The 14,412-nt window shown below is 38.9% G+C and overlaps 1 protein-coding gene across 1 annotated transcript in view; it reads left to right on the top strand.

Annotated features, from left to right (window-relative positions):
* LOC139452351 (G-protein coupled receptor dmsr-1-like) overlaps positions 1-14,412 on the top strand; it is a 190,565-nt gene that overhangs the window by 110,164 nt on the left and 65,989 nt on the right. The window contains exon 3 of the mRNA XM_071233800.1: positions 3,358-3,409. The gene's annotated coding sequence lies outside the window, so the exon portion shown is untranslated. The remainder of the gene's footprint in view (positions 1-3,357; positions 3,410-14,412) is intronic.

Raw genomic sequence — 14,412 nt, 5'->3', positions numbered from 1 at the left:
GCATCTTTAATTGTCCTACACAATAGCTTACTTCAGATTCTTCCATGTGAATGGATGTTTCATTATAGTGTGACCTATTGTTACAGTCAGAGGCTTTGATCAAGCTGATTGCTAAAATGGATAGTGGCACAGAAGCTCACTGACACACAATATTCCCCCTTGGCGTTTCTTTACAGTTGTCTCAGAATTCCGGGATGTGAATACAAAGCAGGATTTATGATCCTGGGGTTCTTACAGAAGTCAAGGCTATGATTAAGATTGGATGCTTTTGATCCTGGAATAGAGATGGACCCAAGTAGTGGCTTCTATGATAATGACACATACAGTTAGGATGAGATGAACTGGACAAAGAAGGGACTTTTATGGGTTTTTCCTGGCTAGAGAAATTCTTGGTTATGTTCTGATTGCAATGCAATTCCACCAATCAAAAGAAATAATACTTACAGCCATGTTTTCCTCATGTTTAATAAAATCCAGTAGTTTCAAGCAGGATGTTGATGGGGATCGAAGCAGTAAAGCTTCCTTTATTTCACTGAATGTGGTATTGCTTGTTCAAACCCGACTTGTTGGCTTCTCCTCACATAGTCTGACATGAGAAATAGCTGACAGTTGCCTCGTTAATTGGCAGAGATCTGCATGTCATTGGTTGTCAAAGATCTGCATGTGATGAGTTGTCAAGGATCTGTATGTGGTGGGTTGTCAAGGATATGTATGTGGTGGGTTGTCAAGGATATGTATGTGGTGGGTTGTCAAGGATCTGTATGTGGTGGGTTGTCAAGGATCTGTATGTGGTGGGTTGTCAAGGATATGTATGTGGTGGGTTGTCAAGGATCTGTATGTTGTGGGTTGTCAAGAATCTGTATTTGGTGGGTTGTCAAGAATCTGTATTTGGTTGGTTGTCAAGAATCTGTATGTGGGTTGTCAAGGATATGTATGTGGTGGGTTGTAAAGGATATGTATGTGGTGGGTTGTCAAGGATCTGTATATGGTGGGTTGTCAAGAATCTGTATGTGGGTTGTCAAGGATATGTATGTGGTGGGTTGTAAAGGATATGTATGTGGTGGGTTGTCAAGGATCTGTATATGGTGGGTTGTCAAGAATCTGTATGTGGGTTGTCAAGGATCTGTATGTTGTGGGTTGTCAAGAATCTGTATTTGGTGGGTTGTCAAGGATATGTATGTGGTGGGTTGTCAAGGATCTGTATGTTGTGGGTTGTCAAGAATCTGTATTTGGTTGGTTGTCAAGAATCTGTATTTGGTTGGTTGTCAAGAATCTGTATGTGGGTTGTCAAGGATATGTATGTGGTGGGTTGTAAAGGATATGTATGTGGTGGGTTGTCAAGGATCTGTATATGGTGGGTTGTCAAGAATCTGTATGTGGGTTGTCAAGGATATGTATGTGGTGGGTTGTAAAGGATATGTATGTGGTGGGTTGTCAAGGATCTGTATATGGTGGGTTGTCAAGAATCTGTATGTGGGTTGTCAAGGATCTGTATGTTGTGGGTTGTCAAGAATCTGTATTTGGTGGGTTGTCAAGGATATGTATGTGGTGGGTTGTCAAGGATCTGTATGTTGTGGGTTGTCAAGAATCTGTATTTGGTTGGTTGTCAAGAATCTGTATTTGGTTGGTTGTCAAGAATCTGTATGTGGGTTGTCAAGGATATGTATGTGGTGGGTTGTAAAGGATATGTATGTGGTGGGTTGTCAAGGATCTGTATATGGTGGGTTGTCAAGAATCTGTATGTGGGTTGTCAAGGATATGTATGTGGTGGGTTGTAAAGGATATGTATGTGGTGGGTTGTCAAGGATCTGTATATGGTGGGTTGTCAAGAATCTGTATGTTTGTTGTCGAGGATCTGTATGTGGTGGGTTGTCAAGGATCTGTATTTGGTAGGTTGTCAAGAATCTGTATGTGGGTTGTCAAGGATATGTATGTGGTGGGTTGTCAAGGATCTGTATATGGTGGGTTGTCAAGGATCTGTATATGGTGGGTTGTCAAGGATCTGTATGTGATTGGTTGTCAAGGTTCTGTATGTTGTGGATTGTCAAGGATCTGTATGTTGGTTGTCAAGGATCTGTATGTGATTGGTTGTCAAGAATCTGTATGTTGGTTGTCAAGGATCTGTATGTGGTGGGTTGTCAGGCATCTGTATGTGGTGGGTTGTCAAGGATCTGTATGTGGTGGGTTGTCAAGGATCTGTATGTGGTAGGTTGTCAAGGATTTGTATGTGATTGGTTGTCAAGGATCTTCATATGACAAGGTGTTATGAAATATGTTGGTTGTCAGGGATCTGCAAGTGATGAGTTGTCAAGGATCTGCATGTGATGGGTTGTCAAGGATCTGCGTGTGATGGGGTGTTTAGACCAGAAACATCAGATGTCCATGTCAGAATTTGTTTATCTAGTATGCCCTGAAACATCCTTTCAGTTTATAATACTAGTTAAGTAAGCTAATGCAGTGATCTTCTCATATCAGTTAACACATTTTTATTACCTAAGAAATAAACGACTTTGTTTATCGTACAATAAAACTCTGTAGGGAGAATAAACCATGAGGGCACAGCCCCAAGTGCAGTGTTTTATTGTATGACAAACAATGATCACGAGTTGTTTATTTCTTATATGAGATATAAACATTATGTACAGCCTCTTTAAGGATGATGATGAAATATAAAGGCTTTAGAAATATTACCTATATTTTAATAATTGTGACTCCCTCAATAGAATCCGACTTCGGCAATGTCGGACATATCCATTTTATGCACAGGTGGGTATTTCCCACATATTCTCACAATCCTCACATCGATTACCTGTACCTTTTCTCCCAATGATGATTGTCGTATCTCTTCCACATGTGGATGCGATCGTTCAGTTATCACGTTTATCAGCGTTGCCCAGCTACATCTATGGGGAACAACTCACTAGACACTCCCCTCTCAAATATAACGTCGTCCAGTATAGGATGTCATCAAGTTGAGAGCGTTTATTCGAATCTCCAGAAATGATGCCATGATAGATGTTTTATCGTGAAAAAAACACACATCGTTCTTCATTGTTCTTTGCGATTTATTGCATAGCTATCTTATGAAAGACTTTTATGTATATGAAGCACACAGTCATTGTGTAAATTTACTTTTCAGGACCTTAATTACCAAAGAAATTAATTTCAAAGAACCAGGCCCTTCACACTGAGCTGTAAATGACATGCAATGCCATGGATTACACTGATGTAGTTTGACCTTCTTGCAAGCAAGAATTCATATATGATCAAACCATTTTCATTAGATTTGTCAGACAAAATGAATTTTCAATCATTTGTGTAATGAAATCTTCAAGTATTTTCTATTTTTTTCTTCAGATTTTACCTTGCGGTCTTGTGAATAATACCACACAGACACTGTTGCATTGAGGTAAGTGGTTTTGAATTCAGTTGATTTATGATTGAATATTTTAATCATTTTTGTGCAAAAAAGGGGGCACGGTTGGCCCAGTTGTCTAAGGTGCAGCGATTCGCAGAGTTGCGTCCCTTGGGCACGCCAGAAACCTATGATTGTGGGTTCGAAGCCAGATTCACCCCATTATGTTTCTAGTTTTATCAGCACCATACCAGTGCTCATCAAGCCAATACCTGGTGTCCCCCACCGTGATATTGCCAGAATATTGCTAAAAGCAGTATAAAATCATACTCACTCACTCACTTACTTTGTTAGAGGTCAATGAATTTGTTGCAATGGCTTTTGAGGAGGAAAGAAAAACTAGCCTTACATAAAGGTGTTTTTGAATGTATATTCTTGATTGAAAGGTTTGGAAGATTGAATAGATACTTTGTAAGATCATTATTTTATTATTATTTTTACAGAAAAGTTTAAATAAAAGAGGGTTTTGTAGACGTGTTGCCATATGAGCAATCTGTACATATGTTGGTTCCACATACCTTGCTTTTTAATGTATAGTTTTGACCATCTTTTTGTGGGGAATATGTACAGTTTGCATTCTGGGAAGAAGAAAGACAACTTCACCTTTGTTCCCCTTTATATTTTTATGCTGGTGATTCAAAAAGGCAATTTTTTAATGAAACTTCAAAAGTCACCTGTTGACTTCTATCAAGTCTGGCCGCTACAATACCTGTCTGTAACACAAAAACAACAAATTTGTAAACAATTCCATTTAAGACAGTACAGGAGATTTATATGACACCAAGCAGTGTGAAGCAATATTAGTACAATCACATCAAGGGTTGAATTGAAGGCCATGTTTCAGCCTGACCTTGGTATTCCTTGTGGATGAATTTACTCCCACTATCTGATCCTGATTGGTTCACTGGTCATGATTAGGCAGACTTCTTCCTGGAGGAGATAATGATCGTATTGACCCCTGTGTTGGTGATACTAACCATCCCGCCATTAGCCAGGCCATCTTGCAGCAGGGATGGTTACAGACAATAGCATGCTTCAAGGTCAAACTAAGGCTAATTTTGATTGGGCAATAGAAACCGACTGCCACATGGTGATTGGTTGACTTGATATAGTTGTCAATCCAAAGAGTTGATTGGAATTGTTGAGAAAGATTCCTGTTTTTATAGTCTTGTTGATGCTTGATGTTTCAATCTGTTGCCACAATTTGAATAGCTGTGTATGATTTTGAAAATATGCATTAAATTTGACATTTGATCTGTCACGCTCAGTGTTTAGTTCCAAATTGAATTCAATGCTAAGCAATATATCGGCAGGACTGCTACATTGAAAACATGATATGTTTATCTCCTAATTATGATCGGACATGCTGTAACTGGTAACTAGGTAACCGTCACAGCCATGTTATTTAGGAGTACAATTTGCTGGTTGCTGAGTATTTACAGGCTGATATGATACTGATGCATCTGGGGACCAGATAGGGTGACCATTGACAGGTGTGTCACACAAAGCCACACAGTGGATTCTCCATATTTACAATATGTAAAATATCGAGACCTGAGCTTAAATGCTCCTGTGAATTTCACAGAGAAAGGGGCCAAATCATGTAATATGATACCCCAGCCTTATCAATAAAGGGGCGGTGGTTGAACTGTCCGCTTGTTGGGCTAAATACTGGGTTCGTTCCCCACATGGCATTGATGTTGAACCCAATTTCTTGTTTCCACCTCTGCTTGAATATTTGCTAATAACCGTAAAAAACAACAACTATGCACTCACTCACTCACTCACTCACTCACTCACTCACTCATACCCACCCACCCAACGCCCACTCACTCACTCACTCACTCACCACCAACCCTAATCATTTACAGTACACCCACCTTTATACCTTAATGGTATAATTGTTGTAATAGCAGGCTGAAAATTCGGTTGTCAGACGGATGACTTGGTTGACTGGGTGTCATTGTACGCTGAAGACATGAATTAGTACTCATGCTTTCAGTCACTGGTTTGTCTGGTCATTTTCATGTAGACTGATATTGTTCACTCACTCACTCACTCACTCACTCACTCACTCACCCAGAATTTTTTTTAAAACATTCTTGAAATTCTTGAAATGATAGTTTTATGAGCCATTAAGTATACTGGTCAGTGGGTTGGGTTTTACGTCGCTTTTAACAATAGGCCAGTAATATCATGGCTGGAGACACCAGAAATGGGCTTCACACATTGTACCCATGTGGGGAATGGCATGCAGGACCTCCGCATAATGAGCAAATGCCTTAACCTAACCTACCCCTCCGCACCTTTGAAGTGGAATGAATCGGTTCAACTTGCAGTGATTTGACAAATTCCATGATGAAATCATTGGCCTGTCTTGTTAACAGCAATCATACAGGTTGCAGTTGCTGTTCTAGTAGCCCAGCGTGAGACGGTTTTATTAGGTGAAACGATCCAAATTGAATATGGGAACAGGGGGATGACATTTTCAAGCCAAGACTTACAACTTAATTAATAGGGAAAACATCCCTCATCTAGTCATAGGCTAATATGGGCAATCATCTTTTTGCTAGGACAAGATTTTAGTACAAAAAAATGCCTATGCATTTAAATAGTACTTTCCATAAAAAGGATATAGGACTGTACATGAAATGCATCTATATTCAAATTTCTATTTCATTCTTCAACACTAAAAGATTGTATGCATAATGTTCATTTATTATATAATTTTTTCATCATGAAAAACATGAATCTTGTGATGAATGTCATTTTGTATGTTGTACTTAAAACTAATAGGATATATATTTTTAATTTAAATGTAAATTAAAAGAAAATATTGACAAATACAGTCCCCATGTATTTTTGTCTAAGTCAGTGTGTTAATATAACCCTGAAGAGTTCACCCCGTTATGTTAGAGTGTTGAACATTATTTTTTTTAGCTCTAACCATATATAACTTCTATATATAAGAGGAATTTGCAGTGACCAGAAATTACATATAATCAAGATCAACAATTAATATGGATTATGTTACCTGTAATGGCTACGAGGGGTGGCTGAAAAGTTCTCAACCTAACTACGAAGGATATACGGAACACTTTCAACAGTTGGCATGTGTTACCGTATTCAAGGTAATAAGCGCCCAGGGCGCTCTCAAAATTAGAAATAGGGGGCGCTTATTAGAATATTATTTTGAGTTGAAAGATCGTAAATTTCGTGGTTTATGCTAACAGCCTGAAATTTACATGCGACGGATATATTTTTCAAGAATTTAATTGCCCATAATTAAGGGTGATATAACACACGAGTGCGTATTATACACGAATAAAAAAGTCTTGTGTCCATTGATCAATCGGAAGGGGTGCTGATTGGGTTTGTTCACTAGCCAACATATTAGCAAATATCGCCGTGGGCGCTTATTAGAGCGGGGCGCTTATTACGTCGAATACGGTAAGTACAATACTCTCATGACGGGCTGCATTTGAACCAAATACACAACTAGGCAGCATACTGTACTCAACGTAATAAGTGCCCAGGGCGCTCTCAAAATTAGACATAGAGGGCTCTTATTAGAATATTATTTTGGTGAAAAAACAGGTGAAGATCGTAAATTTCGTGGTTTATGCTGACAGCCTGAAATATTTATATCCGACAAATATATTTTTCCAGAATTTATTTGCCCATACACAATTAAATAAGTTGTGTGTACATTGGTCAATCGGAAGGGGTGTTAATTGGGATTGTTCACTAGCCAATGTATTAGCAAATATCGCCGTGGGCGCTTATTAGAGTGGGGCATTTATTACATCGAATACAGTATTTCTTTAGGAAGTGACTAGGTATTCTTGTTTGATGAAAATGGACAAAACTGGCTGCCATGCTGTCATCAAGTATCTCCAACTGAAAGGGCTAACTCCAACAGCCATCCATGTGGATATGGTGTCAATTTTAGGGGATTATGCACTTTCCCGTGCAGTGTTAAGAGGGAGGCACAAGAGTTCAAGAGGGGAAGCAGGAGCCTGGCAGATGATCTAAGATCGAGAAGACCTTCAGCTGACACCACTGATAAACAATTGATAAAATATGTAATATGATTATAGATAACCGACCACATGTCACGTGGCCAATACAGTAGGCATCTCTCACTGGAAAGATTTAGATATTCTGGAGCTAGGTATGATGATGCTGTCTTAAGCTGGGTTCCAAGCTTCTGCCTCCGGATCAGAAACTCAACAGGTTCATAATCTGTTGTGAGAATTTACGTTATTTGAAGCAGACCTTTTTGAGCAACCTGTAGCAATTGATGAGTCACCAAGGAACTAAACAACAGTCAAAGCAGATGAAATATCTAATATCTTCTCAGAAGAAGATGGCAGTCTGTTCCATCAGCTGGCAAGATTATGGCTTTGGGTTTCTGATGTTCAAAGGAATTCTTTTGGTGGACTAGTGGGGATGGGACGCGTCCAAATTTACTACCCGGATACCCGACCCCCCATTACCCTACCCTACCCTACCCGGGTACCCACTGTAGGTCTCAGGAGATGTCTACCGATTGGGAGCTTTTTTAGCATAGCCCTGGCAAAATGTATTTGATACATGTATTGAGCAATCTGGTCATGCATACACTGAAGTTGAATTAAGTTATATCTTTATTAAACCATATGAAAAATCAGAAAGAATGGGTGCTCAGTCAGAAAGAAATGCGAACATAAGTAACTTGTTGTGTAACCATAGAGTTCCAGATAATTAGATATAGATATATTTTAGTCAATATATCACGTGACTAACCACGGGTCCAGGTAGTATTGTGGGTACCCAGGTCCAACTCAGTACCCACCAGACCCTAGGAACTACCTCTCAATAGGTTTGACCAGTAATGGACAATATCATGCTTAGCAGCTTAGGCAACTGCATGAGGATATCAAGGCTAATTGTAGCGGCCATAAAATTTCTGAGTCCTGTGATGGGATTCGAACCACTGACCTTCTGATCAGAGGTTGGACGCCTTGTCCACATGACCAAAGAGGTTAACCCCGTCAGCAAGCTGACAAGGTAAGGATGTCATCTGTGGGATGACTCCACGCCCTGCTACATAAATGTCATGGAAAACTCACTAAAGGTGTGTTGTTCCACCAGGAGAGTGCAAAGGTCTGTGTTGCCATGGTTGCAATGCACGCCTGGCTTTGAATTCATTGAACATCCTCCTTATTCACCAGATTTGGCACCATCAGTTTTCCACCTCTTCTCAAACTTGAAGAATGAATTTTCTAGCAAGCATTATGTAAATGATGGTGACATCTTTTGTGCTGTGATGGACGTTTTACCCACCAGGAGGAAGCCTTCCACACCAGCGGGATCCAGCCACTTCAGCATCATTGGCAGAAATGTGTCAGCCTTGGATGGGATTAAGATGACAATTAACTAGCAACCAACTCCATCATCGCAGTTAATCCTAGTTTGTCTCAGAACTTTCCAGCTACCCCTCATACTTGAAGTTTATTTGACTTTTTGTTGCTGTTGTATCTTTTGTTGCTCATCCATCAACGATGGAGCCATCAGGCAAATATAATATTATTTATGCTATAGTTTTTGTATTTTATGATCATAAAGAGAAAGAGGCAGAAGTATTTATGACATTAAGGAAAGGTTGAGAGAATTGTGGCACTTGTTTGACAGAGAGTGGGTGGATGGACGGGGACTTTGTGGAGACAAATAATTATATTTGTTTCTTTTTTTATTTCCAGGGAATATTTTTTGTGTCTAAAATATGAGACAGTTGTTTTGTTTTTCTGGAACAATTATTTTTTATTTTAATCCTAGGCACTCACCTGGTATCCCCAGGATATGAAATGGTGGCTCCCTTATCAGACAACAAGCGGGAGGTTTTATAGGGACTTTCTGGCCCTTAGAATCTCCTAAAGGGTGTATACTAGCTGCCTTGCTGAGACAGCATTAGATACAGTAGTTCCACATATGTGTTGCTTTATTTTATATTGCAATTTGCAGGAGTAATTTTTTGCATGCACTCAGACAAGAGGAATCAGATGCAGATATCCCTGTTTCACTGACAGTTTTGTCAAATTACTCTATGATGAATATTGCATTAAGGTTCTGTTAGTACTCATCAGACACTTTGAGGAGATTTTAGCAATATCACTGACATGTTAGTGGCATGCTTTTATTAAGATAAATATGGTACTACTAACGATGCCAAGTACCAACCCTGAAACCCTACCACCACAGCAATTGAAGAGGTATTTACATAAATAAGCGCTCTCCGAGCCTGTGCATTAATGGTAATCTAAGTAATGAATGTACAAACATGATTATCTGATAATTAGCATGCCAGAGAAGGTTGAATGAGACTGTCAGCTCTAGGGAGAATCAATCAGTGACCATTGTACACAAATGACCAGAGCTACCATATCCATAGCAACCAGTGGCGCCATTGTCCATCTCACATCGCCTATGACAAAGACGCAGGTTTTGCTGTTGAAGACTGTAACGATGTGTAAACAATTTTCATTTCAGGATTCTGGGGTGGGATTCTTTATATTTTTGTTATTATTTATCAAAATAATAGAAATAGAAATTATTATTAGCTTCAATGATTTACCAGATAAGGCCTCTGATATTTTCTGGACTGTTGACTATTTAATATTCTTATATCCAGTATTTTGAAAATATGATATACAGACTCAAACTCCATCGGAATGGAATGTTGCTAAGATGATTCACATATGGTTTGTCTTGTCCAGACTTTATTATTTACAGTTTGCCATGAGAAAACCTCTCTCAGATTCAGTGATGGAGAGCCACACAACAAAGAAATTTCCCATTCTGTATCCATCAAGTACGGCTTTTCTCAGTCATGTAGCCATCATGCTGTGATATAACAGAAATACAACATCGGACTCAACTCGCTCAGACTCGGTGGTGGAGAGTGACTCAAGAAACAGTCTTCACATTCTGTTTACCCATCATTGAACCAGTGTGTGTGTGTGTGTGTGTGTGTGTGTGTGTGTGTGTGTGTGTGTGTGTGTGTGTGTGTGTGTGTGTGTGTGTGTGTGTGTGTGTGTGTCTTTGTTGTGTGGCTCTCCAACACTGAGTCTGAGAGAGCTTATATATATATATATATGACATATAAAGCCCACGCCCCACTGCTTGTATATTTTTAACAATATTACACCAAGGCTGTAATGAATTATCATATTTCCATGCATATTTTTCAATATTTTAGTTATATTTAGATATTTTGTGTCACACAAGCTGTTAAAGCCTGCTGTGTCCATCAAGCATTGACGGATGTGTTTCACACAATGCTTGAAAGGCAGTGTACGATGTATACAGAATGTACTGTGTATACAGAATGTACTGTGTATACAGAATGTACGATGTATACAGAATGTAGTATGTATACAGAATGTACTGTGTATACAGAATGTACTGTGTATACAGAATGTACTATGTATACAGAATGTACTATGTATACAGAATGTACTATGCATACAGAATGTACTGTGTATACAGAATGTACTATGTATACAGAATGTACTATGCATACAGAATGTACTGTGTATACAGAATGTACTGTGTATACAGAATGTACTATGTATACAGAATGTACTATGTATACAGAATGAAACCGTGCACAGTCTTCACTACAAAACAAATACCCCCAATAGCTTTATTTATTCAGTATACAGTGGTAGAAACTAACATTAAGGCCACTAGTCCTTTTAATGATAACACAAAGCATAACCCTATAAATGGCAAATTTCTACTTGGCCTTATGATACCTTAACTATCGGGCAGCAAGGACTACAGGACTGGTGCCAATTTCTAACTCTGTTATATATATATGTTGTATTTCATCAAGTAAAGAAAACAGGGAACTCAGTGACTTTGTGCACCAGTAGGTAGTTGTGTGTGGAAAGTTATGATGTGAGGAGGGCTGTTTGCCAGTCAGTGGTAGAAGAGTTAGGGGGGATAAAAATCTAAAATTTGATTTATCATTGCCTAATGATAAATACAGTATCACCTGACAGTTATCAGTATCTCAGCAGCTCGCTGTTATTACTTGTTATCACGATGTAGATATACATGTTTTCATTGGGCACTCTGACTGCGACATGACATCACAATGCATGTTGCCATGATGTCATGAGATAATATAAACATGTAATTGACAGTGTTGCAGTATCCAGTTAAACTGTATACCCCTGGGCTGTTGATGTGTCGCTTTATCAGTTGACATAAACATGTAACAGTTGATGAATTAAATCATTTTGATATAACTCACAGCCATCTCTACAAGAGATTAATTGTCCAATATCAGGTAACCTGAAGCTTCACAAACATGTGTTGCATAACAAACTTTCCGGAGCATGATTGCAGGCCTTTGTCAATAAATAATTAGTCAGCACTGTGATTTGTTGACATAATTTAATTGAATATAATTTTTCTGTTAGAATTCTGGTTCCCAGGGGCAATCTGTATTCAGTTGATACCTCGGCTTAGTTCTCGATTTTCTACTGGGTATATGCTACTCAAAAGAAGTTAAGGACCACCCAATTCTATAGTAATAAAAGAATTGGTTGGTCCTTTACTTCTATTGAGTAGTATATAACATCAGTGATGGAATAATTGAAGGATGTCTGGTATATGGTTTTGAGGTCTCAACTTAAACTGTCATGTTAGGGTGTCTTTTAACAACATATTTAAGCCAATATGTAACCAATATGAAGTGATGAAGCTAAGAATTATCCACAAAAAGTCATTTCGTCAAACACATGACATAATATACCATACAAAAAGTGAATGAATTCCAATTTTATGACAGGTCACATATTGCTTATGGCAATAGCGTATGAGAGAAGTGCCACAACACCCACATGCCAGCACAATATAAGGAAGGAATCTCCCTTTAAAGGGGCACATTGCTTATGGCAATAGCGTATGAGATTAGTGCCACAATACCCACGTACCAGCACAATATAAGGAAGGAATCTCCCTTTAAAAGGGCACATTGCTTATGGCAATAGCGTATGAGAGAAGTGCCACAACACCCACGTGCCAGCACAATATTAGGAAGGAATCTCTCTTTAAAGGGAGACATTGCTCAACCATTGAAATGGCAGGCCCAGCAAACTTGATTCACGCATCTTCGTCTGCTTGTTCAGTTTTGTTATGTAAACTAATTTAGAAGTTATTGATTATGATATTCGAGGTTGTATTGCATTTCACATTACTTACTCTACAAACGAGCTCTGTGGTTCACACAATGAGTTACTTTGTGCTACATGGCAGATCCCCTTCACTCATGCCCTCAGTTGGGGAGATAACTCAATCTCACTGAACAGCATACCACTACTTATTATTCATAACACATGACAATTAGACTGGGATATCACTGATAAGCCTGTTAACACAGAGACAATGCCAAGTTTCACACATTAATTGCAATGTCAAGATCTAGGCAAATGATGTGCAGAAGACAGTTAGGAAACATGTCTCCCTTTAAGACCTTCTTCCTGCCTTTAGCATTGCTGGTGTGTTCTGGAACAACATGAAATTACATGATGAGACCAATAACGTCTCTTTTTGAAATGCCAACTGACATTTAGACGTACTCAGCGGCAATTGGGCTGAAATCTGTCTCGCCTTTTATGTGACTAATATGTTTTCATTGGTAACAAATTAGATATATCCCAATAGTTATTCAATTATTATATTTCTACAAACACCTATAATTGCACAGGCGTGGCGAAGAAAACTAGATGTCTGTCACTGATTGGCCATTATGAAATTAGTCTGATTGATATGTAATTTGGCCTTATTGGCAAATCTTTCCATGAGATTTTGTTGCGGCTAAACAGACATTGTTTTTCTATGAACTACACATGATTTCAAATTATCCTGCAAAACCTCTTGACAGAATCAACAAAACATTCAAGGCATCGAAAAGAATTATTTGATAGTTCGAAGACCAAAACTGAATATTAATGCTAGGTTCTCAGAAACCACAAGGACAAGAAGCTGAAACTTGAATGAAGCTGAGCATGTTATTCCAGGTTTGATCGGAGCATCATTAATTGCTACTTTCCCTCATCAGCTGTTGACAACAACAATTTTATCTTAAGCCTACATAGGGATTAAATTGAGTTGGATCTGAGCGTGGGTTGGCTGTGAGTATATCTCCATGCTGGACCTAGGAACATGCATCCTTCAGCCAGCTGCACTACATCATCTCGATGCTCATGATGTCAATCACTGGATTGTCTGGTCCAGACTGGTTTATTTACAGACCGCTGTCATATAGCTGGAATATTGCTGAGTGCAGCATTATACAACAAACCAATAACCAACTCTACGTCATCTATATACTGCCAACATTTGTGTTATTGTATCTGAGCTTATAGTGGGTGTATATACCACTTAGCTTTTGATAGGGATATTCTGAGTGTTCAGGCAGGGACTGAACAAAACTGATCCCTGAGAGAAGTTGTCATACAAAAAGTATTCAATATTGCCTTTGAACTGACTCATTTTCAGCACCATTAGATAGTAATAAGTAGTTTATGTAACATTCCCTTAAGCTTCTGTTTTGTAACAGTATGAAATACTATCAAAAGTTGAGGAGTTAAAAGTTTCAGTGATATCCAACTGTGACTCAGAAAAGAATAAGACCTCCTCCGTTGTCTAGTGGTAGAGCGTCTGCCCGGAGAGCAGAAGGCCCAGTGTTCGATCCCTGGCCGCGTCATACCAAAAGACCTTAAAAGATGGTTCCTGTTGTTATTCTGTCTGGCAGTTAGCATTAAGGGGCTCAAACAAGGACTGGTTGGCTCGGATTGAGTGTTCTGTGTCTTAGTGGGGTATTCATGTTAAACTGTGGCATGGTATCTCAGTATGCTAGCACTATAAATTGGCATCAGTCCGGAATAGCATCCGTAGCATGCACGTCGCTAAATAAGTGCAATAATCTTGGACGCGACGTT

This window comes from Haliotis cracherodii, unplaced genomic scaffold, assembly GCF_022045235.1.
Source record: "Haliotis cracherodii isolate W230 unplaced genomic scaffold, xgHalCrac1.p SCAF_9, whole genome shotgun sequence".
Classification (NCBI taxonomy): Eukaryota; Metazoa; Mollusca; class Gastropoda; order Lepetellida; family Haliotidae; genus Haliotis; species Haliotis cracherodii.
This window is presented reverse-complemented; position numbering and strand designations above follow the sequence as displayed.